Below are 14,118 nucleotides of genomic sequence, written 5' to 3' on the forward strand. Positions count from 1 at the left end.
TTCTTCCTCTTAACTAGATATTCTACATCCCTTCGAACCCTGTCAAATGCTTTGCTGATGTCCATGTGGTCAACACTGACTATCTATCTCTTGGCCACCTCCTCGAAGAGTCAATCCGGTTTGTGAAACACTCATCTAAAGACTATCTTTAATCAACCCTTGCCTTTCCAAATATACGTAGCTCCTTTCTCTCAGAATATCCTCCAACAACATACCCATCACTAGGCTCACCGGGCTGTAATTTCCTGGCTTTTCCCTGCAACCCTTAAGTGATGTAACAGCATTATACCCCCTCCAGTCTTCCGGTACCTCACGGTGTCAGTTGATAATGTAAATATCTCTGTTAGGGACACTGCAAACTCTTCGCTAGCTTCCCATAATATTCTAGCATAGACCAAACGAGATACTGAGAATTGATCTCAATTATTTGTTTTAAGATTCCAGCACTTTCACTTCCCTGTTGAGTATTCTTTCCAAGACATCCCTATTTATTTCCCGAAGTTCCCGAGCTTCCATGTCTTCCTCCACAGTAAATACTGACAATATTGTTTTTGTCCAATATCTCACGCTTCTCCATTGTTTCCACACAGGGGTGACCTTATTGATCTTTAAGGGGCCCTATTCTCCAAGGAGTTACTCTTTAGCTTTATTAAAACTTGCAGAAAGATTACTGACAATTCAAATACACCATATCCCCCATTCCACTACACCCCCTACATACTTATCTATTGTGCCATTTATATTTACATCAACTAGTTAAATCCAACAGTAAGTTCTCTTTTATCAAATGTGTTTCTGAGTGGCCAGTTATTGTATATTGACATATCTTTTCTAACAATGTCAGTTTGCTCCCGATTTACTGACAGGCTAACACGATCTAGTTTCAGACTGACAGCAGAAAGGGTTGCGGGAGCTCTTGTTTATCAATTGAAAAAGGTAGCTTACAGGGTCATCAGGTAATAGAGAAGGCAAAGCAAATGCTGGCATTTACTACAGAGGGAATGGAGTATAAAAATAGGCAGGTCTAGCTAAACCTATGCAAGGTAAATGTTAGACATCACTTCGAATACTATGAACAGTGTGAGTGCCCGAAGGAAAGATATTGTCGCAAAGGAGGCAGTCCAGAAAAGGTTCACTCGGTTGATCCTGGGAATGGAGGGATTTTCTAATGAGAAGAGGTGAAGTAGGTTGAGGTTGAACCCATTGTAGTTAGAAAATGTGAGGGAAATGGAATGAAACATCCAAGATTCTGAGGTGCTCTGACTGGGCAGATGCTGGGAAGTTAGAAAATAGAACGTTACAGCACAGCAACAGGCCATTCGGCCCGCCATGTCTGTGCTGTCCAAGATGCTATTCTGACTCATACCATCAGCTTGCACATAGTCCACATCCCGCTATTGTCTGCCTCTTCATGTTTCCGTCTAAATGCCACTTCAAAACTTTACTCAGATTTCTTTTTCTACGACATCCCTCGGAAACATCCACTCTCTATGTAAAAAATAACTTGCCTCACGCATCTCGTTTAACCTTTCTCTTTCTCACCTTATACCTATGCATTCTAGGATTTGAAGCTTACACATTGGAAAAGAGATTCCGACTATCCATATTATCTGTCCCTCTCCGAATGTTATATTCTTGTGCATGGTCGCCTGTCAGCATCTGATACCGTCGCAAAACAATCCAACCTCATTTAATTCCCTCTTGCACCTAATACACCCTTAAAAAAAACCTAACACAGGCAACATGCTGATAAACCCCTTTTGCACCCTCTCCAAAGCATCCACATCCTTCCTATTGTGTGGAGATGAGAACTGCACCCAGTACTCCAAGCGCGACCAAACAGAGGTTTTATACAATTACAACATCAGATGCAAACCACTACACCCAACGTTGTGACCGATGAAGGCCAGTGTTCCATTTGCTTTCTTTCCCATCTGAAACACTTCTGTTGCCATTTTCAGGGAGGTGCTGACTTGAAACCAAGTTTTTTCTGTATATAAATATCCCTCAGTATCCAAACTTTCTTCTTGACTTTGACATCATCTCACACTTGTCCAGATGAAATTCAATTTGTCATTTCTCTGCACATCTTTCCAACTGATCTGTAACCTCCTGCAACCTTGGATCTCCTTGCTCATTCACTCAAACTCCACTAATTTTCATGTCATCTGCAATAATTATCTTTGTCACTGTCTTTCGTTTCAGTTGTATGTGAATGAGTAACCAGAGGGCAGAAAATCCCAGCAAGGGCTCACCCATTCAAGATGGAGATGAGGAGGAATGTCTTCACTCAGAAGGTAGTCACTCTGTGGGAATTCCTCACTGCAGGGGGCTGTCGAGGCTGGGTCATTGAGAATATTTACAGCAGAGCTGGACAGGTTTTAATGAATCAGGGGGAAAACAAGGGCTTTGGGGAAATGGCAGGAAAGTATAATTGAGGATCATCAGGTCAACCATGATCTGATTCAAAGGCAGAGCATCTTCACTGGGCCAAATGGCCTAATTCTGCTCCTACATCTCATGGTCTGATCTCAAACTCAGTATCTACATTATAACATTATGGATCTCTGCTCACAAAACTCCTTTATAATGTGATTATTGGATATTTATTAGTACACAGCATTTGATCTACAATAGACAATTTTGTTGATAGCTCCTTGATATGATGTTATAGAAAACCATCTCATATACAATCCAGGATTCCATCCATTACAGCCCTGATACTCATTAGTTATCCAGTCGGGATGGAGACCACAGTCACACAGTTACTCTACTGCCCTTGTTACAAGTACATTCAGTGTCCTGGCTGAAACCATATTGACATTGCCATCAATGTGCCTATAAAAGAATTCCTTGTAAAGGTTGCTACTGCTTGCTTAATCTCAACTCCACCCAAATAGACTCCAAATCTTGATCCTCAGATGCACATGACTGTCTCATTAATGCATTAGAGCTTAAAAATGTGTTGCTGCAAAAGCGCAGCAGGTCAGGCAGCATCAAAGGTGCAGGAGAATCGACGTTTCGGGCATAAGCCCTTCTTCAGCCCTCATTAATGCATTAACCTCTTCCATTCTTCACAACTTGTTGGCTTTTTGCCTAGTCTGCCTAGATACCAACAAACCTTCAATATTCCCTTCCCAGTAATAGTCGTTCTGCATCTACATCTCCGGAATGACAGTTCCATCATATCTCTGCACTGTCATTCCGTCTGCCCTATGGCGAATGCAGGGATTCATTCCTCAGCAGTGGGGGTTTGTACAGATGGGTCGAGGTTACAGTGACAGGGAGGCTTTCATGGACTCGAGAATGTTAGAGTTAAACAGAGTTACATTTGGTCAAGAATGTCAGGGGGACAAAGATGTTTGGAAGAATTTACAGAGACAGAGAGAGCTGGAGTAGATTCTGAAGGTAGGGACATGAGTGGAGAAACTGAGAGGTAGGCAGACTGAGAGGCACAGACGGGGGAGGGGTAACAGTAGGTGAGTATTGTGTATACCAACAGAGATATGGAAGGTTGTCGTGACTGAAGATGTTTACAGATATAAGAAGGCTTCTAGTTCTGGAGGCTACATTGATAGGAAGGCAATGGAGAATGCCAGGTTGCTGGGTTGGAGACAGTTACACAGATGAGGAGGATTGCACAAACTGAAAGAGGTTCCTGTAGTCAGGAGGAGTGTGGTGGAGTGGGAATAAAGGGTGAAATTTAAGATTAACATCGAAGAATTGGAGAAGGATAAGGACATTATAATATTTTCACAGATAAGATAGAGTTGAAGGAGCTGGAGAAGATTACCTAGGTAGGGACCGATGGCGAGGTTAAAAACAAACACAATTACATGGAGGGTGGTATTGATAGGAGGAGCTTACAGGGATAGACAGGACTGTCAGGGTTTCAGGGATGAAGGAATTTAGTATCTTCTGGAGAAGTTTCGGAATTGGGGTGTTAGGGATTGGAGTTTCTGACTGAGACAGAGAGAATGGTGTGGACGAAATGAGATTCCAAACAGAGACGGATTATCGGGACTGAAGGATATTACAGAAGTCTCTCATATAGAATGGGCTAAGACAGATGCCTTGGATCTCCTGTGCTGTCTCAGGGAGGAGCGGTACAGCAGAGGCGAGAACAGGACCCTCACAAGATGATGGGATTGAAGCCTAGTATGTTGCTTTTCCTTGCCCAGCTCTGTATCTATGCCGTGTGTTCCAGGTCTGAATAAAGACGGCCACTAACTCCTCCCTGTGCTGTTTACTGTGAGTGATTTTACCAGCTGCAGGATTTATTCTAGGCTCCAAATCTCCCTCTCCCTCTCTCTCTGGCTGACCAAGCGTTTTCAATGTGGTGATAGATGAGACAGGAGTTAGAAACATCCTGATTAACTACACGAGACAGAAACTTGCAGAATGGGAAATTAGACCGATGCAGTGAGGATAACTCAGGGAGAGTCGCATTGAGTCCAGCAAAGACCACGAAAATCCCAGTCTCCATCCCTGGTCTGTGCTGTTGCGGATCGGAGGATTTTTTTGGCTCCGGATCTGGAGTAGCTGTAAGAGTGAGAGACGCTGACAGAGGCAGCAATTAGACCCACACAATGATGGATACCAAATGGAGAGAGACTGAGTCATATCACCAGAATGCTGGAAGATTTCATGGTGTCAGAAGAAGTGGGTCTGATGCAGTGGGCACTGCCACCAGTATTCAGGGAGGAGTCAGCTATTGTAATGGGATGGTACTGTGCTGGGACCAGTGCCTTGGTAAATGATATGACGAGGATTATGTAGAGTGCTTTAAACTGACATAGACGAGGAGGGACAGGTCTCAGCTGAAAGGAAATTCCCAATTCTATACAGAAATATTGACATATTGAAACATGGGGCTGTGGCTGAGGAAAAACAGAAAGAAACAGGAAGAGACTGAGTTCAGCCAGAACTGTACATCAGCAGATAGGTTGGTGACAGGAAATTGCGATTTCAAAAGTAAATTACTATTTCGTAATTTGAATGCACGAGGCATTTGTAATAATGGATATGCTCATGTGACTGTGATTTCTATCCAATCACCATCATAGAGACTTGGTCACAGGGTGAACAAAAGATGGGGCATTAATATTCACGGCTACACAACATTGTGGAAAGCCAGGCAGAATGGGAAGAAGAATGGCGAACTCCCATCGTCAGGGATCACAATGGGATTATATGTGGCCTCACACGATCAAACATTAGGAAATCAAATTCTGGACAATAAGAGTCAGAACATGGAAGTGGAAGGGCAGTGTTAAGGCCCCTTTACAGCATTACATCGTGAGGCAAGACATTGGGCAGGGAATTATTGGAATTTACAACAAAGACAGTAGAACAATTAAAAGAAGATTAAACTTCCCTATCGCATCATCTCATTGGCGGTGGGTCACAGACGCTGCTGACATTCTCCCACTCTCAGGGGGAGTCTGTCGGTGGCCGTTCAGACCGATGTGGCCTTCCACAGACTCTGCTAGACTTGGGGCAGAAGGTGGCCGTGGGAAGGTGTGGGTGGGGCGTTGCAGTGGCTGCGAGCTCCTTGTGCTGTTTTCTCCTGGATCCCCCTTTTTCCCCACAGAAAGTCTCAAGGTGCTCGAAATCTTCCCAATGGTTCTCCCCCACTTTGGATGGTCTTGGCTCAGTCATTCCCAGGATTTACCAGATCTCATTAGCCGATGCTTAGAAGACAATTAAAAAGTCCCCAATAATTCTGAAGAAGCCAATTGTTTTCAAAAATGGAAGTATTTGACAAAGGGATCATTCGGGGTCTAGTAGCAGGAGGAGTGCACCAGGAAAATGAAACATTGTCAGGGTTTAATGAGATGGTAGAAACAGGGAAAGGTGAAGGTGCTGGAGGTGACGAGAGTGTTACAGAGAGGGGCAATGTTACACAGCCAGTAAGAATTGCTACAGCTGGAGGGGTTTGCAGCGGTAGCGATGGAAAAATCTATTATTATTTATTCATTCATGGGCTGAGGATATCAGCACTTGGACCAGCATTCATTACCCACTGCTAATTGTCCATAGGGCAGCACAGTCAGCCATATTGCTGTGTGTCTGGAGTCACATGTCAGCCATACCAGGTTAGAATGTCAGCTATCCTTCCCTCAAGGACATACGTGAACCAGTTGAGTTTTTCCACATAATCCCCTGTGACACCACTTTCAAAGAACTGTGTACCTGTATTCCTGGGTCTCTGATTGACAACACTTCCCAGGGCCCGAATATTAACTGTACAATTCCAGCATGGTTTGCCTTAGCAAAATGCAAAATCTTGCATTTGTCCACATGTTGTTCCTAAACTCACTGGCCCAGCAGTACTGTTGAGCCCGTTGTACTCTCAGATAACCCTCTTCGCCGTCCACTTTTTCCAGCAATTTCAGTGTCACTCACAAACTTGCTAACCATGATTCCCGTGTTATCATCAAAACCGTTTATATAAATTATGCATAACAGTGACCCAGCACTGAACTCCATGGCACACCGTTGGTCACTGGCCTGTAGTCTGAGCAGTAACCCACTCTGAACATGCTCTGTCTCCTTCCGTCAAGCCTGTTTTGTATCCATTTGGTGTTCGCTCCCTGGTTATGAGTGATCTAAACTTACTAACCAGTCTGCCATGCAGACACATGACAATACATGGAGACGTCATCTACTGCTCTGACTTGATCTATTATTTGTCTACCTCCACAAACACTCAGTCATCATTTTCCACACACAAAGCAATGTTGATTATCGCTCATGAGTTCTTGCCTTTCCAAATGCATGGTGATCCTCTCTCTCAGAATCTAGTCGAACAAATTACCCTCCCATCAGTCTCACTGGCCTGTAGTGCCTGTCGATGACACAAATACTTCTGCGAGGGGTCCTGCAATTTCATTCCTAGCCTCTCACAAGGCGCTGGGATGCATCTGATTATGTCCGAAGGTTTTATCAAAGTTTTGCATTTTAAGACATCCAGCACCTCCTGTTCTTAAATGTAAACTCTGTTCAAGACATCACGATGTATTTTCCGAAGTTCCTGAGCTTCCATGTCTTTCTCCAGAGTAAGTCTTCATTGACCCTCCAGGGGCCCTATTCACTCTCTCATTTCTCTTTAGCCCTGGTTGGAATTGTCAAAATGCCTCTGAAGTTTCAAATATCCCTCTGCTGCCACTTGCCTCCCCCAACCATATCTATTCTGCCACTTATGGTCACACCGAAATATAGAATCCATCAGATTTAAAAATATTCTCCTTTTAAAATATCATGCATCTCCATTTGTTTATAAGTGTCCAGTTATCATTTATTGCCATATCCTTTATAATACATTCCAACACATTCCTGACTTACTGTCAGGCTAACACTGTTTGGTTTCAGACTGACTGCACAAAGCGTTTGGGGAATCCGTGTGGATCAATCTGAAAAAGGTAGCTTACAGGGTCAGCAGGTAATCGAGAAGGCAGATCAAATGCTGTCATTTATTACAAATTTAATGGAGTCATAATATATAGATTTCTTGCTAAACTATACAAGGTACCAGTCAGACCAAGCCGAGAATACTATGAACAGTATGCGTTCCCGAAGGAAAGATAATCTTATGTTGGAGGCAGGTCAGAGAAGGATCACTCAGCTGATCCTGGAGATGATGGGATTTTCTAATGGAAAGAGGTGTAGTAGATTGAGTTTGAACCATTGACATTTCAAAAAATCGCAAAGAAATTGAACGGACCATCTCGGATTCTGAGGGGCACTGCCATGGTCGATGCCAGGAAATTAGAAAATCCAGCAGTAAAGCACAGCAATAGGACGTTCGGCCCGCCATTTGTGGAGGTTGTGGATGGAGTGATTTGGTGATTTATGGAATTGGGATGGAAGGAGTGACTGGGGGAGGTGACAGAAATTGGGACAGGAGGAACGACTGGAGGAGGTGACAGAGATAGGGAGGCAGGGAGTGAATGGAGGTGTTTACAGAGATAGGAAGTAATGGGTTGACTATGGGAGGTTAAAGAGAGAGGGATGTTTTTGGAGTCTGATCGAGATTTAATGACATAGAGACGGTCATTCGTCATGTGGAGGCTTGTGGAGGCTGGAGGAGGTGACTGAAAAGGGATGTGTGAAAGGGTTGGAGAAGGTTACTGTGACAGAGAGGATTATAGGAGTAGTGTTCGTTGGCGAAACATATATTGTCGTCTTTTCCCCAGAAGTGATAATAAGCAAATGTTTCTAATGACTCAACGAGATTACATTCACATGGAGGGGCGTAGGAAGAGAAGAGTTTACTGAGATTTGGACTATTTTGTAGAGATAGAAGAGATTTCTTATGATTGTGAGTGTTGCAGAGATGAAATGACGTGATAGGGAGAGTAGTAGAGACAGGATGGCGTACAGTGATAGCGAGGAGCTGGAAGAGGTTACTGCGATAGTGAGCTTTGTGGTGATGGCTTTTGCGATTGGATGAAATTAGTAATGCAGAGGGGTGTAGACACTGGATGGTTTTTCAGACAGAAGGAGGTTATAGAAAGAGGGGCTATACGGAGTGGGCTTGGATAGAGCCACAAATTTAAGTTTCAGGTCCATGGATGGTATTAGTGGCTACAGGAGGTTACAGAGGCAGAAAGGCTAGTAGTGATGGCAAAAGGGAGACGAACGAAGCATTTTCGTGAGGGAGAAGGTCACAGCGACAGAGGAGATCGCAGAGGATGGATGCGATTGCAGACATGGGGAAGGTTAAATTGGTTTCAGAAGAATTCAAGGCACAGGCTCAGATTAGGTGGACAGAAAGGTAAGTTTCCGTGCTGTATGACTCTACGATGGGACAACAGAGACTGTAAGAGAGGGAGCAGAAAGATCGTTGACTTCAATAGCGCTTTCATAAGTGAGGCCTGTTTTCCCCTCTGTTGTACTGATCTCACTGAGACTGCACAAGCCTGGATTGATAATTGTTAACTCTCTATACTGCCTTAGGAAGGCTCAGGATAGCAGAGCTGAAACTCATCCTCTTACAAGAGGGTGGAGATTCAACCTGGGAGCTTTATGATCTGTGTTTACCCTCCAGCACTGTATCTATGACATGTCCTGTGAACTGAAGATTCTCACCCTATAAATGCCTTTTGCTCTGGTCACTGTGAGTGATCTTACCTCGCTGCAGGATTTATTGAAGGCTCCAGATCTCCCTGCCCACTGGGTGACCAACTGTATTCGATGAGGTGCTGGACGAAATACACAGAATTGGGAAGTCTATTGAGTCAGGACCCTCCTGATTACGTGCAGGAGGCAGAGAAATAGACAGAATGGGAAATTAGACTGATGCAGTGAGGGTTACACATGGAGAATAGCACTGAGTCCCACAGAGACTGGAAAATCCCAGTTTCCATCCCTAGCCTGTGCTGTTGCGTCTCTCTGGACTGGAGAATTCTGTTGGCTCAGGATCTGGATTAGCTGCAAGAGGGAGAGGTGAGCACAGAGGCAGCAATTAGACAGTGAGGGATACCATATGGAGAGAGACTGAGTGACATCACTCGAGTTCAGGAAGATATCAGGGTCAAACTGTTGTGTGGGGAGAAAGGGTTTAGCTTCATGATACACTGGTATCCGTGCTCAGGGATGAGCAACGTGTGAACACGTGCAGTGATGCCCTAGACGTATTACTGTTGGGGCATGTTCAGGGGAGGCAGATTTGAATCCCAACATCAGAAATGGTGGAAGTTCAAATCAATAATTTAAAAGCAATAATTTTAAATCCATAAATACGTATGAAACCATTGCTGATGTACAAAATAACCAAACACTTCTCCTTTCGAGAAGGACATCTTTCCATCCTCACGTGGTCTGCACGACATACCCACAGCAAAGTGTTTTCCAAATCCAAATAGTAAAAGTGACGCATCGAAACAGCATGGGGATTTGGCTGAAGTCAAGCAGAAAGGAACACGATGGGATAAGGTTTAACTAAAACTCTACATTAGCGAATTGATTTGTGAGAGGAAATAATGGAAAAGACTACAGAACTTTAATTTTCCGCATCGACGAACTCTCTTCAATAAGGTAGGTGGACTTATGACACAGAAATGATTGATTTAGACACCAGAGAGATGTGGTTACAGCGTGCACAAAGGTGGAACATAAATATTCAATGGTTCACAACCTTGTGGAAAATCAGGCAAAATGATTGACGCTAACATTAATGGGTAAGAAAGGCATTACAGAGAAAGCGGGTGGAGGGGGTCTTGTTTCTTAAAAATGAACGGGCGAACGATGGTCACAAAATATCCGGAGCAGATAATGTTAAGGATAAGCCACAAGATATTTAATAAGTACAATTAGAGTAAGAGGATCCCCCAAATAAGCGGTGGATCCTGTTAGAAACCAAAGGGACATTCAGTGGATGGAGCCAGAGGAAATAAGTGAGGTCTTCAATGAATAATTCACATCTGTATTCACACAGGAGAAAGACATTGTCGCCGGGGATTTCAGTTGGGATGGTGAGGTTCTGGAACATATTAAAATCAATGAGAAGGAGGCGTTAAATGTATTCACAGGCAATAAGGTGGAGAAATTCGCAGTAACAATAAAATATATCCCAGGCTGCTATGGGAGAGAAGGGAGCAGATTTCTGGGGCCCTGGCGGATATATTTAATAATTTGCTGGCCACAGGTGAAGTGCCGAATGACTGGAGGATAGCGAATATGGTTCCTTTGTTCAAGAGCAGCAGGGATAGGCCAGGTAATTACAGAACAGATCGCCTGACAGCATTGGGAGGGAAATTATTGGAAACAATTCTGAGGGACACGATGAATAAACATTCAAAAGGATAGGAATACATTAGGGATTGTCTGTATAGATTTGGTCGAGGACTGTCCTCTGATATTGATGAGGGCTGTGCAGATGATGTGGTTTACATTGAGTTCATTAAGTTCTTTGACAAGGTTCCACATGGAAGGCTGTTCCAAAAGGAAAGATCCCATGGGATCCAAGGCAAGTTGGTAAGTTGATTCCACAATTGGTGAAGAGTGTCTTTCACGAGTGGAAGCTTTTGCCCAGCGGGTGTACCGCAGGGACCTGCACAGGTACCATGGCTGGTTATTATGTAAATTAACATCTCGCATGTGAAAGTAGAAGGTATAATTAGGAGGTTTGCAAATGACATGAAAGGTGATAGAGTTGTCCACCGTGAGGCGGATGGTCTCAGGCTGCAGTCTGATATCGATCAGATGATAAACTGAGGAGAGTAATGGCAAATGGAGTTTACTTCTGATTACTTTTGGAAGTCTAATAAGGTAACGATATCCATCATGAATTTTAGGTCCTCCTGAAATACTGAGGATGAATTAAACTGCATTTATTTCAATGCAAAGTGGCAGACAGATAAGTCAGATAAACCCACAGCATTGATGGGAACATGGGACTGGGATACCATCGGTATGACTGAAAATCAGCTAAGGACCAGCAGCTCAATGTTCTATGGGACAGATGCTACAGGGAGGATAGAGCAGGAGGCAAAACAGAAGGCGAGGTGGTGGTTTTGATTGGGGGAAACATCACGGCAGTACCTAGAGAGAGTACTCATGCAGGATCGCACAGAGAAGCGATATTAGTGGAACTTAGAAATAAAAATATGTCATCAGTTTGCTACGATTGGACTACACCGATAGACAATGGGAGATGAAGAAGCAAATATGTCAGGAGATCCCAGATATCTGTTCGAATAATAGGGTTGTAACGGTAAGGGTGTTTAACCTTTCCAAACCTGGACTGGGATTGCTACTGTGTTACGCATTTGGATGGAAGGAATTTGTTAAGTGTGTTCCAGAAACTCCCTGTCATTATGTAAGTGGCCCAACTGGAGAAAAGGGATAAACCTGACATTCCCTTCGGAAAGAAGGTCGGGAACGGGACTGAGGTGGTAGTGGGGGAGCACTTTGGAAAATCATGACAATTGCATTAGTGAGAAAATAGCGATGGAAAAGAAGAGGCCTAGTACACAAGTTCAAGTTATACAATACAGCAAGATAGTATGAGACATAAATTTTTAAAGTAGATTTGGGGAGATTATTTACCGGTAAAGGGAGGTCTGGCAAGTAGGAATTTCTTAAAACCGAGATAAAAGGAGCGTTCAGCACCAGCATGTTCCTATTCGTGTGCAGCTCAATGCTGACTGAATTCGGCAACGCTGGATGTGTTTCGAGGTTCTGGTCAAGAAAAAAATTGGCACGTCAGATAAAATTGGCTGACTCAAGTGAATCCTTTCAGGAGCATCAGGGCTGTGGAAATCAACTGAGGATGGAAATCAGGAATGCAAAAAGGGGACATGAGATAACTTTGGCAGAGAAAGTTAAGGAGAGTCCAAAGAGATTCTACAAGGGTATTATGAGCAAAAGAAGAGCTAGGGACAAAACCGGTCTCCTTAATGATCAATGAAGGCAACGATGTGCGAAACTACAAGATCTGAAACAAATATTTCTTTCTGCAGCTTACTGTGAATAAACGCTGGGGTGCTCAGGGAACAAAATAGTGTTTGGCTTGACCAATATTGGAATACTGTGTGCAATTCTGGTCTCAATGCCATCGGAAGGATGTCGTGAAACATGAAAGTATTCAGAAGAAATGACCAAGGATGTTGCCAGGGTTCGAGGGCTTGTGCTTCAGGGAAAAGCTGAATAGGCTGGAGCTGTTTTCAACTGAACATGAGAGGCTGAGGAGTTACCTGATAAAGTTGTTTAAAATCACGATGGTCATCGATAGGGTGAATCGACAAGGTCTTTTCCCCACGCGAGGAAAGGCAAACCTTTCAAAGGGATCTAAAGGGCAACTGATTCCTGCAGACTCTATGGAATTATCTGCCAGACGAAATAGTGGAGGCTGATAGAAATACATTTAAAAGGCATGTGGATGGGTATATGAATAGGAAGGGTTTAGAGGGATATTGGCAACATTCTGGCAAATGTGACTCGATATGTCATGCAGAAGTTGGTCCGAAGGATCCGCTTCCGTGCTATACATCTCTATGACTCAATGTCTTGAAATGATTCCACGTAAAAGAAAATGAGGTACTGCAGGGTTTAAAACACGAAGGTAGATAAATCCCCAGGACCTGATCAAATGAATCTCAGGACATTGTGGGAAGTTGTTGAAAACATTGTCGGGCCCCGAGCAGTGATACTTGTACCATAGAGAGCGATGTGTGATAGGCTGGTAGACTGGAGGGCGGCATTGTTGACAGTGAAGAAGGTTTCCTAAGATTGCAAAGGAATCCTGATGAAATGCGTGAACGGCTGAAAAACTGGAGATGGAGTTCAATCTGAATAAATGCGCGGGAATGAATTTGGTACAACAAACATGAGCAGTGCTTGTACAATTAATGGTAGGACTTTCGGTAGTGTTATCGAACAGAGGGACCTCGGGGTTCAGGTACATAATTCTTTGAAGTTTGCAACATGCAGAGACAGAATGGCTTAAAAAAAAAGGTGCTTGCCGCACTTGCTTTCATTGCTCAGTCCTTTGGATATAGGTTTTGGGAAATCACATTGAGATTATACAGGCCATTGGTGAGTCCTCTTCTGGAATACTGTGTCCAGTTCTGATCGCGCAGTTGCAGGAAAGATATTATTAAGTTGGAGAGTGTTCAGATGAGATTTCCTGGTTTGTGGCTTGTTCTCGAAGTTTTCAGTTTTAAAGAAAGGCTGGTTAGGTTGGTATTTTTTCATTGAAACCTGAATGTTGACATATGACCTCATAGAAGTTTATAAAATAATGAGGGGGATAGATAGAGTTAATGGGAGTTGCCTTTTCCCATGGACAGGGGAGCTTCAAGACTAGGTACTGCATTTTTAATTTTATGAGGAGAGACATTTTGAAAAAAAGACATGAGAGGCACATTATTACACAGAGGGTGGGTTGTGTGTGAAATGAATTTCCCAAGGAAGGCGTGAACAAGGGGTCAATTACAATATTTAAAATACATTAGGATTAGGACAGGAATAAGAAAGGTTTGACGGGATATGATCCAGGAACAGGCAGGTTGGACGAGATCAGTTTTAGAGTAAGGTTAGCGTTAACCGAGCAGTGCGATATGACTCTCTGACTATGATTATAATGGTGGACCATTAATTAAGAAAGGCTGC

Source organism: Chiloscyllium punctatum, chromosome 21, assembly GCF_047496795.1.
Source record: "Chiloscyllium punctatum isolate Juve2018m chromosome 21, sChiPun1.3, whole genome shotgun sequence".
Classification (NCBI taxonomy): domain Eukaryota; kingdom Metazoa; phylum Chordata; class Chondrichthyes; order Orectolobiformes; family Hemiscylliidae; genus Chiloscyllium; species Chiloscyllium punctatum.